The following is a 14,436-nucleotide window of genomic DNA, read 5'->3' as shown; positions in this document are numbered from 1 at the left end:
GGTCTTAGGAGGACTGCGCCAATAACATCACACGTGCCAAAGGCATCCGTGGTTGCTTCTGTCTGAGGAAGGTACACCTGCCATGTAGAGGTTCTTTCAACTTTGAGCCACTAATAAGAAATACCCTGCTGGCAGCTACCATCTTTCTCTGATCTACTCTTCAGGCCGCATTTGTGAAGCAAAGTGGCAGACAGCATAAGAGACACTCAGTGGTTCCATTGGCTTTGTCATATATGTTGCTCTGCTATCACATCTCTAAAATGTTCTGACTAGAAAAGTTAGGGGTATAGATAAATGAATAGCTATGATGACTAATACCTTTACTGTGGAACCCAAGTCTATCAGAAACCTAATGACATGCTATCACTTCCTTTCCTCATTTGGAATCCTTAGGTTTTTCTTATGTTTCTTTTTTTTTAAGTGCAGACTAAAATGAATAAATATATGATTGTGTGAGATAAGTAATAGTCACTTGGAACAATTTTAAATTTCTGAGACAAGCACTGGGCTTGCAGAGAAGATTTTCCTAGTAAGGCTTGCAGCATCTTCCTTCTCACCTGTTTTGGTGAAAAAGTCAGTCAAGTGCCCTGGAATAGGCTTCGGCTATAGTTTCTAAAATAGGTACCTAAAGTATAGTGTTCTTTAATGCTACGTTTCCCCAATGAAGAAAGGTAACATAGTTGAGTCTGGCTCTCTAGCCAAAAGTGGTAACTTACAGGGAGGATGTGAAGAAATGAGAATTCTAATGTATCCATGGATCAGATGAATAAGAAAAAGGAAAGAGAGAGAGTGTGGATCAGAACAGTTGCTAGCTTTCCTTTGAGGTCCTTGTTTTGTTTGCTGCCAAACTGAGATGAGAGAGGAGCCGTTTTCCACAGTTTGGCACATCTGTAAAATGCAATGTGGGGTGGGGACAAGGAAGTCCACAATCTAAAGCCTGTTTTTCTGTTGCTGATGTGAAATATTCTCCTCATGAATCAGCAAGCACCTCCCACTTGCCCTAAGGTGGGATGGGTGTTGATCCCAGGGCACTGTCTCCTCTGCTGGGAGGGAGGGCAGTGGGAGGCCGCACAGCCCGAGGGAGGGACCGCTACACGAACACCGCCCAGTGCCAGGTCCTGGGCGGCAGGTGCCTGGGCGGTACTCACTCGGGCCCAGACCTGGAGTGTGGTGCTGAGCGACCATCAGAGCTGAGCCCAGACAGGAACGGAAAGGAGCGCACGTGCCGCAGTCCCACAGTAAAAGCAGGACATCTCATCCCATAAGGATCACGGCGGCAAAAGGGAATGGTTTTCAACATGGGTTTCCTTAACATTTATGAAAAGGCTAGTACGTAACCTCCTGCCTGGCATTTGGGTTTGTCTGGCAAAAAAAACAAAACAAAGTTAGTTGCTTATCCGTTTAGAGCGTTCCCTGTGGTTGTCTTTCTTCTGGTTTATCAGCCTCACATCAGTGACTTGGTTCTATGTAGTCCTGTGTTTCCAGTGTAATTCCTTTGGGATAAACATAGAAACACTGGTCACTGATTTCTAACTTTCTACAGCAGAAACAACTTTGCACCTCTGCTCCCTTGTTCCCACACGTCCATGTCCATTCGTCATTCTCCTGCTTAAGCTCGCTCTCTCCTCAGCCCCCCAGCTCATAGTGTTTATATTGTTCTCCGACCCACCACTACTGAAATCCAACCTAACAACCCGTTGCCTACCAGCAATACTCTCCTTTCCTCCTCTGCATTTTTCATGATGTTGTTCTTTTTTTTCCTTAATAATTCAACCTCTTTCCTTCTTCCTTCATCTTGGTGATTTTTTCTTATGCTCTGTGATCTGCATCACAGACTTCAAAGTAAAGCGCGTAGTTGTTTTTAAACATGAGTTGGTGATAAGTCATCATTTCTTCTGTATCTTCTACGTGTGGGTGACATTTTCTGCCCCAGCTATCACTACAGACAGTAGGTTAGGAGTGTGCTTTTGGCTGTAATTACTATTTACATAAATCATTGGCAATATATTAGTTTATTCATGCAAAGGAAACAACAGGAAAAACACTTCGGTCAGATAATTAGGAGTTAAGATAGAACACTGCATTGCAAGTCGCATATTCAGCTGTCTACATCTTCAACTGTATACACCATCTCAGTTTTCCCGTCTTCTAAATGAAGGATGATTGTGCTAAACTGCACAAAAGTACAAGGAGGTTAATGTTTGTGCAACATGTCGATTAGTATAAATTGATGTGATTATTATCAAAGAAAACTGAGACAAGGAGTCTGGATTAATCTGACTGAATTAATCAACACCCTTTGTATCTGCTGCAAAGCCCCAGCCTCTGATCTCATGGGGTTTTCTCTCTCCATCCTAGAGTGTGTGTCTAGGTGTTGGAGAGGATTAAATAGTAGGTCATGGTCATGGAATTGTAAAAAGAGGAAACATGTCAGATATTAGCAAATGCCCAGGGGAGGGATTGGACCAGGTTTGCCAGGACATGTTCTGTGGTGACTCTAGCAAAGCCTTCCCACAGACACCTGCTGCTGGCATATCATGTCAGCACTGGGTACTCATGGTGGCATTTTTATGCTGTATTCACAGTCCCTCCACCCAGCTCATCGCATGGGACCAACAGGGACTTTGCTCCATTCTACACAGAATCTGACTGAAGATGGGTTTCCGCAAGTTTCCCAAATTCGTTAAGGGGTGACCAGGGGTGCATAGGTGTCCAGAAGTCTGAGAGGTGAAGACAGACTGACAGCACAGAGATAAACATGATGGATCATAAAATCATACCTAGATTTCATGTATGAAAATTTCAGAGGAATACCCCAAATATACAGGCCATGGGTGCAACAGGTTCAGTGCCAACAGTGGCAAAGGGGTTTTCCATTAATTTCCCACTGATGTCTTGTTTTCATGGAAAATGTCAGGGCTGTTATGGGTATAGGCATTTCCCCTGTATTCTTAGAGAAGTGCCAGGCAGTAAGCAGAATTGTGGGCATATTTTGTTAAGGGTGGCCACCCTAGTCCATGCATGGTGCATTATAATCCTACACAAAGCTGTGGAAAGTACATCCTTCCAGGGCTTTTTCTCCAACAAGCTGGCGGACTTGCTGTAGGGACCTGCGGCAGTCAGCCTTGAGCCAGGCAGGTGCCCACGTGGAGGCAGCTGCGTCCTTAGTCTGCAGTCGGTGTGATGGGGAACAGCTCGGTTGTTCCGGATCTTTTTGGTTTCATTAACTTCTCTGAGAATCAGATGTGAGCTGATTCTTTCCAAGGGAAAATGTGCAGAATACATATTTTGTGTAATTATAGGGATTTATTCCTTTCCAGTCATCCATGCTGAGAAATCAAAGCTGCAGGGCAAAGTCTAACCACTTTCTTCTCTAGCCCTGGGTTCAGCCTGGCTTGAGTGTCCTTTCATAAGCTATTTTATTTTTTCAGTGTTCATTTTGATAGATTAAAGCTCGTATTTGTATAATTGGATAGTGTATAGTCACCCCCTTCACAGATCTGTAGTTAAGGCCTTCACAAACTCACGTAGGTACTTTGGAAAAGCATGGTGCCTTCCCCTGTGCAGGAGAACGTGACGACCTTCTGCCCCTCAAGGGAAGATGCTCTTATAACCCACACATTAAGTTTGACATTCAAAAGATCATTTACAGATCAAAGTTAAATTGATAGCAGAAATGTAGAAGTCAAGGCCCTGTGCTCACATAGCCTCGGTTTCCCTAACTCCATCTGCAGGAAGCTCCAGGCCACAGTGGGCCACAGGCAAGGAGAACTTCCCAGGTTTACTTGGCCAAGTCTATCCAGACATGTGTTTGGATGCTTTGTGGTGAATCCCCAACCACCGCCCATCTTGCACTGCCCCTACATAGTTCCCGGATGGGCTGAAACTCATCGGATCTGACACCTGGCCTGTTTATTCCATACTGGGTACAGAGCACATGGCCACTGAGTGCTTGATGATTGAATGAATGCTGCAGATACACGTGGAAAATAAAATCAGGACTCATCTAGGCTGTTTTAGGCATCTGATCAATTCGTTTGATTGATTTTCTTTACTAAGTTGTTGACTGTATCGGCTGTGTTCTCAGCCATAATGTGGTTAAGCTTCTCAGGAACATGCATATGTACAAATGTTTTTCCTCGTCTGGTGGAGAGTGGAAATGTAAAACAGTATTTAGATCCAAAGTTAACTTGACAGGCCCAGTGGAGGTAAACAGCCTGACTTCTGCAGAAATGGTGTTGACAAGTAGTGATTCTTGGGAAGCCTCCAGCTACAGCCTGGACTCGTACTTCAGGGATTTAGGCAATATAAAAACAATTTTTAAAGATCTGAAGTCATTTACATTAAGTGAGCTTGGACACGTTGGGGTTTTATGTTACTATTTTATATACATATGTAATTTTTATTGACTATTTCCAGAAATAATTTTGTAGGTAAGCCAAAAGCATTGCTTGAGGTGCACACTCTTCATTCTTGGGTGCCCTGCCCCAGCTGGGCTGTGCAGGTTTACAACTGAAAGACCATTTTCATGGAGAGAAGAGACATTTTGCTTCCCTAAAACCTTCAAATTCTGGTTTCAAAATACAAATCTCAGTCCCAACTCCACACCCCAGTTACAGTGTGTATTCCTAATAAACTCCTCTTTTTCCCTTCATTCTCTGATATAAGTGGTATCTCAAAGCTGTGTAAGGGCGTCTCAGAGAATCATGCCTTTGCCTTAGGAAACAGAGCGGAGTCCAGGCCCTGCCCACATCCCTTGTCCATTTCTGTCTGCTCCTGTGAAAATCGGCTAATGACACCACGTGCTTCTCCCTGGGCCTGAGGGGACAGCCAGCAAATCACCTTGCTGAGGTGCTGTCTTCTCTTGTCACTTAGAAGGTGGGAGGTGTCTGTGCTGCCTTGCAGCTCCAAGTTCTCAGCACAGAGCCTCATTATCACGTCCTGCAGCTGCCCAGGAGCGTTATCTTCTCCATTGTCATCTTCTCCATTGTCCTCTCAGATGGGGAAACTGCGGCACCAGGACGCTGACTGCCCTGCCTGAGGTCCTGCTGTGTGGTAGTGGCCCAGCCAGTTTCCCAGCTGGGGTTCCCCATTAAGCCTCGCTCCCTTCCTCCAGGGTCATGGGTTCCAGGTCACCTGAAAACCTTGCCCTCTGCCCCTTGGCCTTCAGGGACACATGCTCTCAATCTCTTCCAGCCCCAGTCCCCACAGCTGCAGCACTAAAAGGGCTGCTGGCACTTTGATGCTGTGAAGGTCTCCCCAGCCTGTGCTCAGCGCAACTCCTCTTTGTTGCAGTGGGTGTGTTTGCACCTACTTAATGGCCTGAAACTATAAAGCCAGCAGTGATGTATTCAAAGAACATAAACCTGTCCTGTCTGCCTGCAGAGCAGCGGCACTGCCAGCGTTCCCAGGCCATCGGGGTTATTCAGGTGGCTACTCTCCCCCAGCAGTTCTGAAGAGCTGTCTACAAGTAGGAGGGGTCCTGGCCCAGCTGGAGTGTACCACCCAGTCACCTGACAACAGCTCTTTGTCCTTGTAGTGTGACTGGCGCAAAATTTACTTGCTACGTAAAAAAGTCCTTTTGAGGCATGCTCTGGTTTACATTTAAAGGAAAAATCAAAGCTGTGAGATACAGCACATGACTGCCAGTGGCTTTTTGCTTTTTCAAGGAACAATACTCTTCCCCTGTGGCCCAGAACGGTAGCAAGGCCCAAAAGGCCCACCTGGCAGTCCTTTCCTTTCTTTAACGCGCCCATGGAACTCTTAGGGTATTACGTGTTAATTTAAAATAGTATTCTAACAAAGAACTAATTTATAATAGGCATAGTTCAAGGAAAAACCAAACCCACTTTTACCAAGATCTAAACCACTTTATCAACAACTTATCTGCTGTAATTGGACTTTCTCCCCAGTACCTTCTTCATACCTAACCTGTGTATTGTTGTTAGTATACTTCATTGCACAGCTGCTCATTTAGCCCTGAGCAGTTCCGATTTGAACCCACCCCATGTGGCCTATTTGTTCTCGCCACTGTCACTGTGTGGACAACACCCCCAGAAGGGTTCTGACTGTAGGCCCATTCCTGAGACTTCCCTACCCCTGTGCCTTTTGTTTCTCTGAACATGCCTCCCAGCTTGCTGGGAATGCTGCCTCTCAAAGGAGGGACATTTCCAGTGTCTGCAGAATTACAACCTTCTAGTCGTTTCCCTTCCTACCTATGAGATACATAAAGATGCCACATTTTGCTTCACGCACTTTCTGTGGGAGGTGAGCAAATGGCTCACACTTTATGTCCTCCAAGCCTTTGGAGGGTGCCAATGGGCACCTTTCCCATGTGGTACTTCTGGCTATTTCTTCTCTATGCCATTAAAATTAGATGAGCAATGTACTTGTTAATTCTTATTTCATCTACTTATACCTTCCCTTATTCCAGAAAATGTTTAAGAATGTGATTACTGTGTGAGTAGTAAGGACACAACCTACTTTGCCAAGTCTCAGTGCAGTAGTAGCAGAGTTGGTACTTGAAACATTTTTCTCCTGTAAAGCAGATTTTAAATACTGTTAGGGCCCCAGCCCTGCCCAACAGAAGCCTGTTTTCCCAATAATGTGTCTAAAATACCAATAAAAAATATTTTAACCATACCTAGTTACCATATATAAAATTGTGTTTCTATGAACACACACGTTCTGAGTTGCACATATGGGTGCTAAGAACACGTGTCTTTCAGGACTAGTGGGGCCAGAGGGGAAAGGAGACCAAGCAGAGGTTCTCTGTGGTCACCCTGCGTGAGGGCTGCCCTGGGAAGGCGAGGGCCACTTTCATCAATGCATCACTCCTGGACAGGGAAAGAGCTCTGGAACAGAGACTGAAAAAGTTGTCCTCTCAATTACGTGGCTGTTCAGTCTCTCCTTAAAGCCTTTTCTCCCCCCTCTATGAAACCTAAAAGTATTTTTAAGCAACAGATAGTTAGATAGGAGATAGATGGAAAGATAGGTATTTTTTAAAATCACCATCTTTTCAGCCCATGTTTTGACCTCAAAAACCAAGTCATAAAGTCACATAAAAAGTATGGTTAGCGGAGACGCGGTTCTGGTGGGCACAATGGAGATATAATTTTAATTCCTTCTATTCCCAACCACTAAAATATTGAAATTTTGGGTAAACAACATTTGAGAGGTACTGAAACTTGAGATTCATTTAACTGCTAAAATACAACTCTGTTATCCACAAACCACCAGTTATAAATGTTTCCATGCCCTGTTCAGTTGTCAGCAAGAAAATTCAGAAAGTTATAAACTAGGAACTAGTAACAGATGCCAGATGCTTCTTTGCCTTCCCTAAGATATTAGCATGAGAGTTTGGCTTTAAAATAATTTCCTTAAGGTTTCAAGATCTGCTGGACATCATGATATCCAATCATAAGTGATACGTCATGGTGACATAATGCAGTGAAGCTATTAAAAATTGCCTTCATTCAGACCATGAAATAAGTGTTTGAGTTAAAATGTTGAGTGTAAAAAGCAGTATTAAGAAAGGTAAAAACAGTGTGATAACAACCACATAAGAAAACTTACACACAGGTAAGAAAAAGTTGGAAGGAAGTAATCAGTCAGCCACATTCTTTAGATATCTCTGCGTTCCAGGCCTCATCCCAGTATAAATGTTAACACTGTGTTTTGGTGATGGACCTACAAAAGGGGCTTTTCCCCTAATTTTCTGCATTTTCCATATGTTCACTGATGAAAATATATTACGTAAAATGAAAGGAAAAAAAAAGAAACACATTAGTCACAACTCAGAGTTGTTCTCATCAGTTAAAATACAGAAAAGCATGAGGAAAGAGACAAGTATTTTTCACAGAATCTGAGGTTAAAGAAGGCAGAAAAACATGGGGGTTCTGCGCACTTCACCTTTCCCTTATGGTCTCTCACCTCCGATCGGTGCCAAAGCCTTGGATTCTGTCTCATGAATGTCACCTGAGTACAACACCCCCTCGGTGTGGCCGCCCTTGGCTCCCACTCATATTCCTGCCCCCAGCCCCTCCTCAGGATCATCAGCCGTGAAACTGCCAGACTATTCTTTCTGGAGCATGACCTGACGGTGTCCTCTCGGCTGAAAGCCCTCCGGATGTACCTGTTGCCTGCGAGGGCCTTCCTGCCTCCCCACCCACTCCTCTATCACTGTCTGGCTCCATGCCCTGCCCCTGCCAGGACGCTGATGTGAGTGTTGTCCCCTCCACCCCGGCCGGTTCTCAAGCCCTCCTTGAACCGACTTGGCACTCAGGCTTACCAACCCTTCTCCTGGGAAGCTGCCTCAACTCCCCAAGGTTAAACAAGGCATTCCATCTTCCTTCTCCTGTAACACATGCACCTCACCTCTGCTGGCTCTTAGCCTGCACAGGCCACCATCCCTTACCCAGGATTCCAAACTCCAGAGCCCTGGAAAAATCAAACTTTTCCTCATAAGCCATCTGGCAGCAAAATCGGGTCTACACTGACACAAGACTATTTAGACTCTATCTTTATATCACTTAATGTGAATGTTCATAATTTCACCCTTTTTTTGCTGAAGAAATTTTAATTTTCCTGCAGAAGCATGAATATGTTTGATGGTAGGGTGCTGCCCAGATATTTCTGGGTGTGTTAGGAAAGATGGGATTAGCAACTTTTCCATCCATCTTTTGAGAGTGGAAAAAAAGGCTGTGGCCAAGACAAGCCTAAGCAGGGACTGTCCCTAACAGGCTAGAGCAGATGGCCACCTGTGTGTGCTGCCTCAGTCACATTGTCCTTCCAGAGGCCACAAAATCTCAATTCCAAATTCTCCCCAAAGTTTCCCGTAAGGGATTGTGCACCTGTGTTCTAATTGCTGGTTTCTGTGTCTCCTTCCGCCACAGTATTTTAAGCTCTTTAAGTATAGGGCTGGTGTTTTGTTTTTTTTTTTCATTTGTATCCCAGGACCTTGCCAGACACATAGTAAGCTATGGATACTGATTGGTTGAATGGAATTTAAATATTCATCCCTTTGCCTTTCAGTGGTATTTAATAAATAAAATGGAGCTATTGATGGCGAAAACTTCTGCATGGACTTTGCCCGGTAGTTTAACCTTGAATATTGTTGTTAAATGCTTTAATGCCAGAGCTATTTAATAATCCAGTTTAAAGATACTTTTTAGATAGAACAAATGTGTAATCAGAGTCCCTCAAACCGTAGAAGAACTCTCAGAGCCAGATGGCCCTCTTAGTAACTCACAAAGCAAGCTCCCCACAGTCGGGAACTGTTTTATTTATTTACTTTCTATTTGCTTAATTTTCTCACACATGGAAATGATAACAACAAATGCTATTAGTTCTAGCATTTATGGGCACGTATTATGTACAGGGCACAATGCTAAGCATGCCTGATTCATTTTCTCATTGAATCTTTTCAATAGTATCATGAGGCAGATATTTTATCCCCCCCTTCACCTGACCAGGCCCTTTTCCTTTTGGAGGTGTTCGTTTGAGTTCCTGAGTTTGTTTCCCACTGGTCTTGCTGCCTCAAACCTCTTCCTTCAACCGTCTTGAATAGACCTGCCTCTGCACCCACCTTCCTCCTTCACGGGCCAGCCTCACCCACTCACCCGCAGTGGTTCCTGATCACCCGCCCCTCAGTGCGCACCGCCCTTCCCGACCAGCAGAGCTCTCCCGAAACTGATTGTCCTGTTAATACACTTGGTGTCTTTATTGTCCAGAGGGTCCCCTCACCCCCAGCCAATCCTCTCTGCTGGGATCTTCTGTGCCTTTGCTCACGCCAGTCCTACCCCCTGTAATGTTCATTCACCTTTTGACAGAACAGCTTACAGTTTAATCCTTGTAGACAACCTTGTGTCTTAGGCTGATTGTATCTTCAGTGTTAATCTTGTCCCCTTAGCAAAAATGTTAACTTGTTAAGGTGAAGAACCATGTTTTGTCTTGCTGTTGTATCTTCTATGGTACCTGTCACTGTGACAAAAGATCGGTGATGAATACTGTGACTGATGGAGACTTAGAAAGCCAGGGAGCACCAACCCTCAGAAATACATTTCTCACATGGGAGGACCACATTCTTAAACTCGTTTTTATAAGGAGTCTCTCTCAAAGGTGGAAGAAATGGAAAAAAGAAATTCGGTACTTCAAGTCCTAACCCTGGGTCTAAAAATCAAACTGGAGAGCAGACACACCTGTCAGCACTACACCTGAGAGCAGCCTCGGCACCTCAAAGCAGTGGGCAGCTTTTCTTTATACCAAAGTTTTTAATGGACTTCTACCCAGTACAGAAAATGTCATATGCAAAAGCCACTTAAAAAAAATTTTTTTTGAATGAAAGTTCCTAAATACTTGAACTACAGACTTCTTTTTGGTATGATGAGACATGTTTGGGTATGTTGTATTATCACTTTAGGGTGGGACTGGAGACAGAAAGGTGAACTCAGGTAGCAACTGCTGCTTAAGGAATATTTACGAAGCATCAATTAAGACATCCGCTCTCCCTGAAGAAGAGAAGGGATGGGTGCAGGGAGGGAGGGAGAGAAGAAAGACAGTACCTGCTCACAGTTGTCCCCACCATGCCCTGCGTGTCCTCCAGCTCTGTCATTTATGAGGAGTTATCACTACATATGCATTATCTTCGTTGCGCTTAGGAAAGGTTCCAGCTTTCTCAAGCAATATGTACTGCTGCAGCTGTAGCTTGGGACACACATTTTGCTGAACACTTCAGTGTGTCTGCTTATGTGGGCTCCAGTCTGAGTGCACTCGGAGGTCCTCCGTTAATAGTGATCTGGAACACAAAAACCAGCAGTCATAAGTCGACAAAACTGATCATTTCTCTCCTTAGCATGGATGGGGGCAGAGTTGTACAGAGAAGAAATTATCTTTCATAGGGAAGTGACTTCCCCAGCATCATCAAGGCCGTTGGGATGTATGAGTATCTGCACTTCAGGATTCTTGGGCTGTAAAACCCTAAGTGCTTATGGCTTTAAAGCATCAGCCAGGACACTGCAGAAACTCACCCCTGACAGCCCTTAAGGCTGGCAGTCCCTGGGATCCACCACAGACGGATGCCATCCTGATTGACTGCACTTGGGGGACCAGGAGAGGGACAGAGAAGAACGCGTAGGTGCTCGTCTTCATTGCAGCTTCCCTCAGAAGCAGTTGTCATCTCATCTAAGGAGCAAGTTCATTACTGTCGAGCGCTACTCTTTTCAGTGCTGCTCCTGTCTCCACCCTCCCAGTTGCTCCCCCTCGCATAATGAAATTATAAACCATGCCCAGGATCCATGTTGTAAAGAGAGGGGCAGCTCATTAACCTCTCTTGTAGGCAAGGGGTATTTTTAATCACACTTTTGGGTGAAAGATTGGAAGGCACTGACATGTTTTGGTCCCAGCTCTGCTACCAGAGACATGTGTGTTTTTCTAGCTTTGCTCTGCCTCAGTCTCTTCATCTCTCTGATCAAGGAGCCTGTCCAGGAGTCCCTGCTGCTCTAAATGTCTTTAATTCTGTCAAAGATTCTCCAGCAGTGCCTGCATTAAGCTAAAGATGGACCCAGGCTGCCCTCGTTAAAACATGCAATTGTGTCAGGCATTGCTGAGAACGTCTCTGGCCCCACTGCACGGTGGCACCTTCCTTCAGAATCTGTCTGGGCGGAAGGGTGGGGGCTCCAGTTTCAAGTCCAGGGGTGCCCCAGAGAGCTATGTATCATTTAAAAAGAACCTCTCACACCCCTTTCTCAACAATCTTGGATGTCTGACATTTCATAATATCATGTCCCCTTACAAAAGGCAAACTCCAGCTTTTAGCCATTTTGGGAGAACCATTCTTCTTGAATGAGAACATGTTTTGCTCCAAATAAAATTATTTTTTATAACCATCATGAATAAGCAAAAAGGAATTTACTTTAAACTTACAGAAATGGGAGAAATATTTATAGAGGTGTAGAAAGGAAAAAATTTACTTATGAATTTGTTACTTAAAATTAGTATTTATATGTAATTTGAAAGTGCTAAGACTTCTGCTGCAGTGACATTAGCTTTGATGGCCTAATATAAGAATATAAAATGAAATAAATTATTTTTTTGATTTTGTCATCACAAAGAACACAAGAGAATAAGATATTAATTTCTCATAAATTTGAGTATATATCCTTTAAATTGCACAGATTTTACTTTAAGTTCAAAAATTGCCACATTTAGGAAATATAGTTGCTCTGCCAATAAGTGGGAGAGGCTGTTAAAGTAGATGTCGGTCTTAGGCCTGACCTGATGATGCCGGTCAGCAGGCGGTATTTAATCGGGGAGGGAAAGTGCCTTATAGAGAAGCAGTGGTGGAAATACAGGACTTCTGTCATGTTTGTTTCATTTTTCTCTGGGAAGAACACACCTGAAACATTCACCATGAATGAAGAGCTACGTGTGTTTTTTGAATATAAATACAATTTATGTGAAGAATTAGGGTCGGTTGGCTAATTATAACCCAAAACATAGCAAAAATAGTTCATGCGTTTAGACAGAATGATGTATTCCACTATAAGGGGTGGAGGGAGGGAGAAAGGAAGGAGAAAAACCTGGGTTAGCAAAGAAATAGCTGTAACTGTGGGGAGGGGCAGCTCTCATCATGGCACTGCTTCCCGACCCCAGACATCACTGTCCCCCTTCCCCAAGCGTCCTCCTTTTAAAGCGTCGAGGTCAGTTCCCTGGGCAATGTATCAGAAAGTCTGCCCAAGATTTTGTGCTTTACTGTTCTGATTTATGAATAGGATAGGTTACAGCTGACCCCTCTCCTTGACTCCTGCTGCTATTTGTCAATTATCCTTTAAAGTACAGTAATGGTCTCCGATTTCAAGAGCAGGACTGGGACGGGCGTTTGCATGTAGGGCACATATGTGCCTGCAGTCAGGTGGTAAACAGTGACTCCTGAGGGATGCTGCCCACAGGTGGAAAGGGGCCCTGGGCAAGTTTTGCACCAGAACTTTTGTCTTCTATGTACAACATTCATCAGACAAAAGAACTCAGGTCTGCAAAACACCAAAAGTACATCCTGTTGTCTACGATGTTGCCAACTTTCTCCTCAAATCAGTGCCCCTGATACCCAGTTTTTAATTCATCCCTTGTTTGCCATCTGTAAGAACTTAAAATGTGACATAGAATCCTTCCTGGGCAGCTTCTGACTCTGTTCAGAGTCACTAGGAGCCCAAGGACTATAGACATGCTTTCTTCTTTCCCCAAAGCAGCGAATTAATAATTTGCAGAAACGAATTATTTGGAGTTCATGAGACTCACGCCAGGCTCACCTTCCCCTGCTGCTGTCGGGTGTGCAGGGGACTCCGTTTGATCTGAGCACCCCATTTTCATTTTTCTTCTGATGACTTTTGTGACTATATGAAAAGTGAAATCAAAGGATTGCTGATTTTTTTCCAGCAATTATAATAAAATTCAGAATAAAAATACAACCTTTCAAAGAGTACTTGAAAATAAAAGTGAAACGTTTTGTTAAATAATGAAAAAAATCTCATTCTCAGATAAAGTAGTAGGAGCATAAAGATTTTCTCTTAAAGAAACACTCCCTTTCCTGCACTTTTATACGGTGTAAAATTTCTGCCACTTCATGGCAGGGACTTCGCAGGTGTAATCAGGTAAAGGGTCTCTAGATGGGGGGATGACCCTGGATTGTCTGGTGGGCACATGTGACAGCAAGGTGCGTGTAAGGGAGGCGGAGCAGGGGGCGCAGAGCCGAAGGGAGCCGTTAGGACAGGAGAGGTCAGAGTGATGAAAGGAAGGGGCTGCGAGCCGGGGAAGGCGGGGGGCCTCCTGAAGATGGAAAAGGCGAGAATTCACTGTAAAGCCTCAGAGGAATCAGCCCTGCCCACACCCAGACCTGTAAGATGATAAGCCCCAAACCTGTAGGGTATGAGAGGCAGCCCTAGGAAGCCCCTCGGACTTCCCTGGCCCCTCCACGTGCCTCCCTTGTTGAGCCTGTTCTGAAAGCCCTCCAGCCGCCCCAGGCCAGTCTCCTGTGTGTCCCTCCTCAGACCCTGGCCTCTGGCTTCTTCCCCCTTCTCCCATTCTCCTTATTTTTCTTTCCATTCTCAGAGCCTAGGCCTTCAGGCTCACTTTTCCAGCCTGATATCTAATCTTACTTCTCTGTCCTGTTTCTTCCCTGACTAGTCCCTTAGAGGATGGGCAGCACAGACTGCTCCTCTCCCATGACACCTTCAGCAACTTCTCCTAACGCAGTCAGAACGTGCACTTTGTTCTACTACACAGAGATTGACGGCACAGATAGAGCCTATAGAGCACAGGCGATTAACATTTTTTCAGTCTAACTCTGAGCTTCCCTCTAGGATTTTTTTTTTTAAATAACATATTTAACCCAGCATATCCAAAGTACTATCATTTCAACATGTAACCAATAATAAAACAACT

The 14,436-nt window shown here is 44.4% G+C and overlaps 1 protein-coding gene across 1 annotated transcript in view; it reads left to right on the top strand.

The window, feature by feature from the left end:
* Positions 1 to 14,436, top strand: part of GMDS (GDP-mannose 4,6-dehydratase) — a 703,979-nt gene that overhangs the window by 615,165 nt on the left and 74,378 nt on the right. The window lies entirely within an intron of this gene.

Source organism: Manis javanica, chromosome 16 (genome assembly GCF_040802235.1).
Source record: "Manis javanica isolate MJ-LG chromosome 16, MJ_LKY, whole genome shotgun sequence".
Classification (NCBI taxonomy): domain Eukaryota; kingdom Metazoa; phylum Chordata; class Mammalia; order Pholidota; family Manidae; genus Manis; species Manis javanica.
Note: the sequence above shows the minus strand (reverse complement) of the source record. Positions and strands in the feature narration are given on the sequence as shown.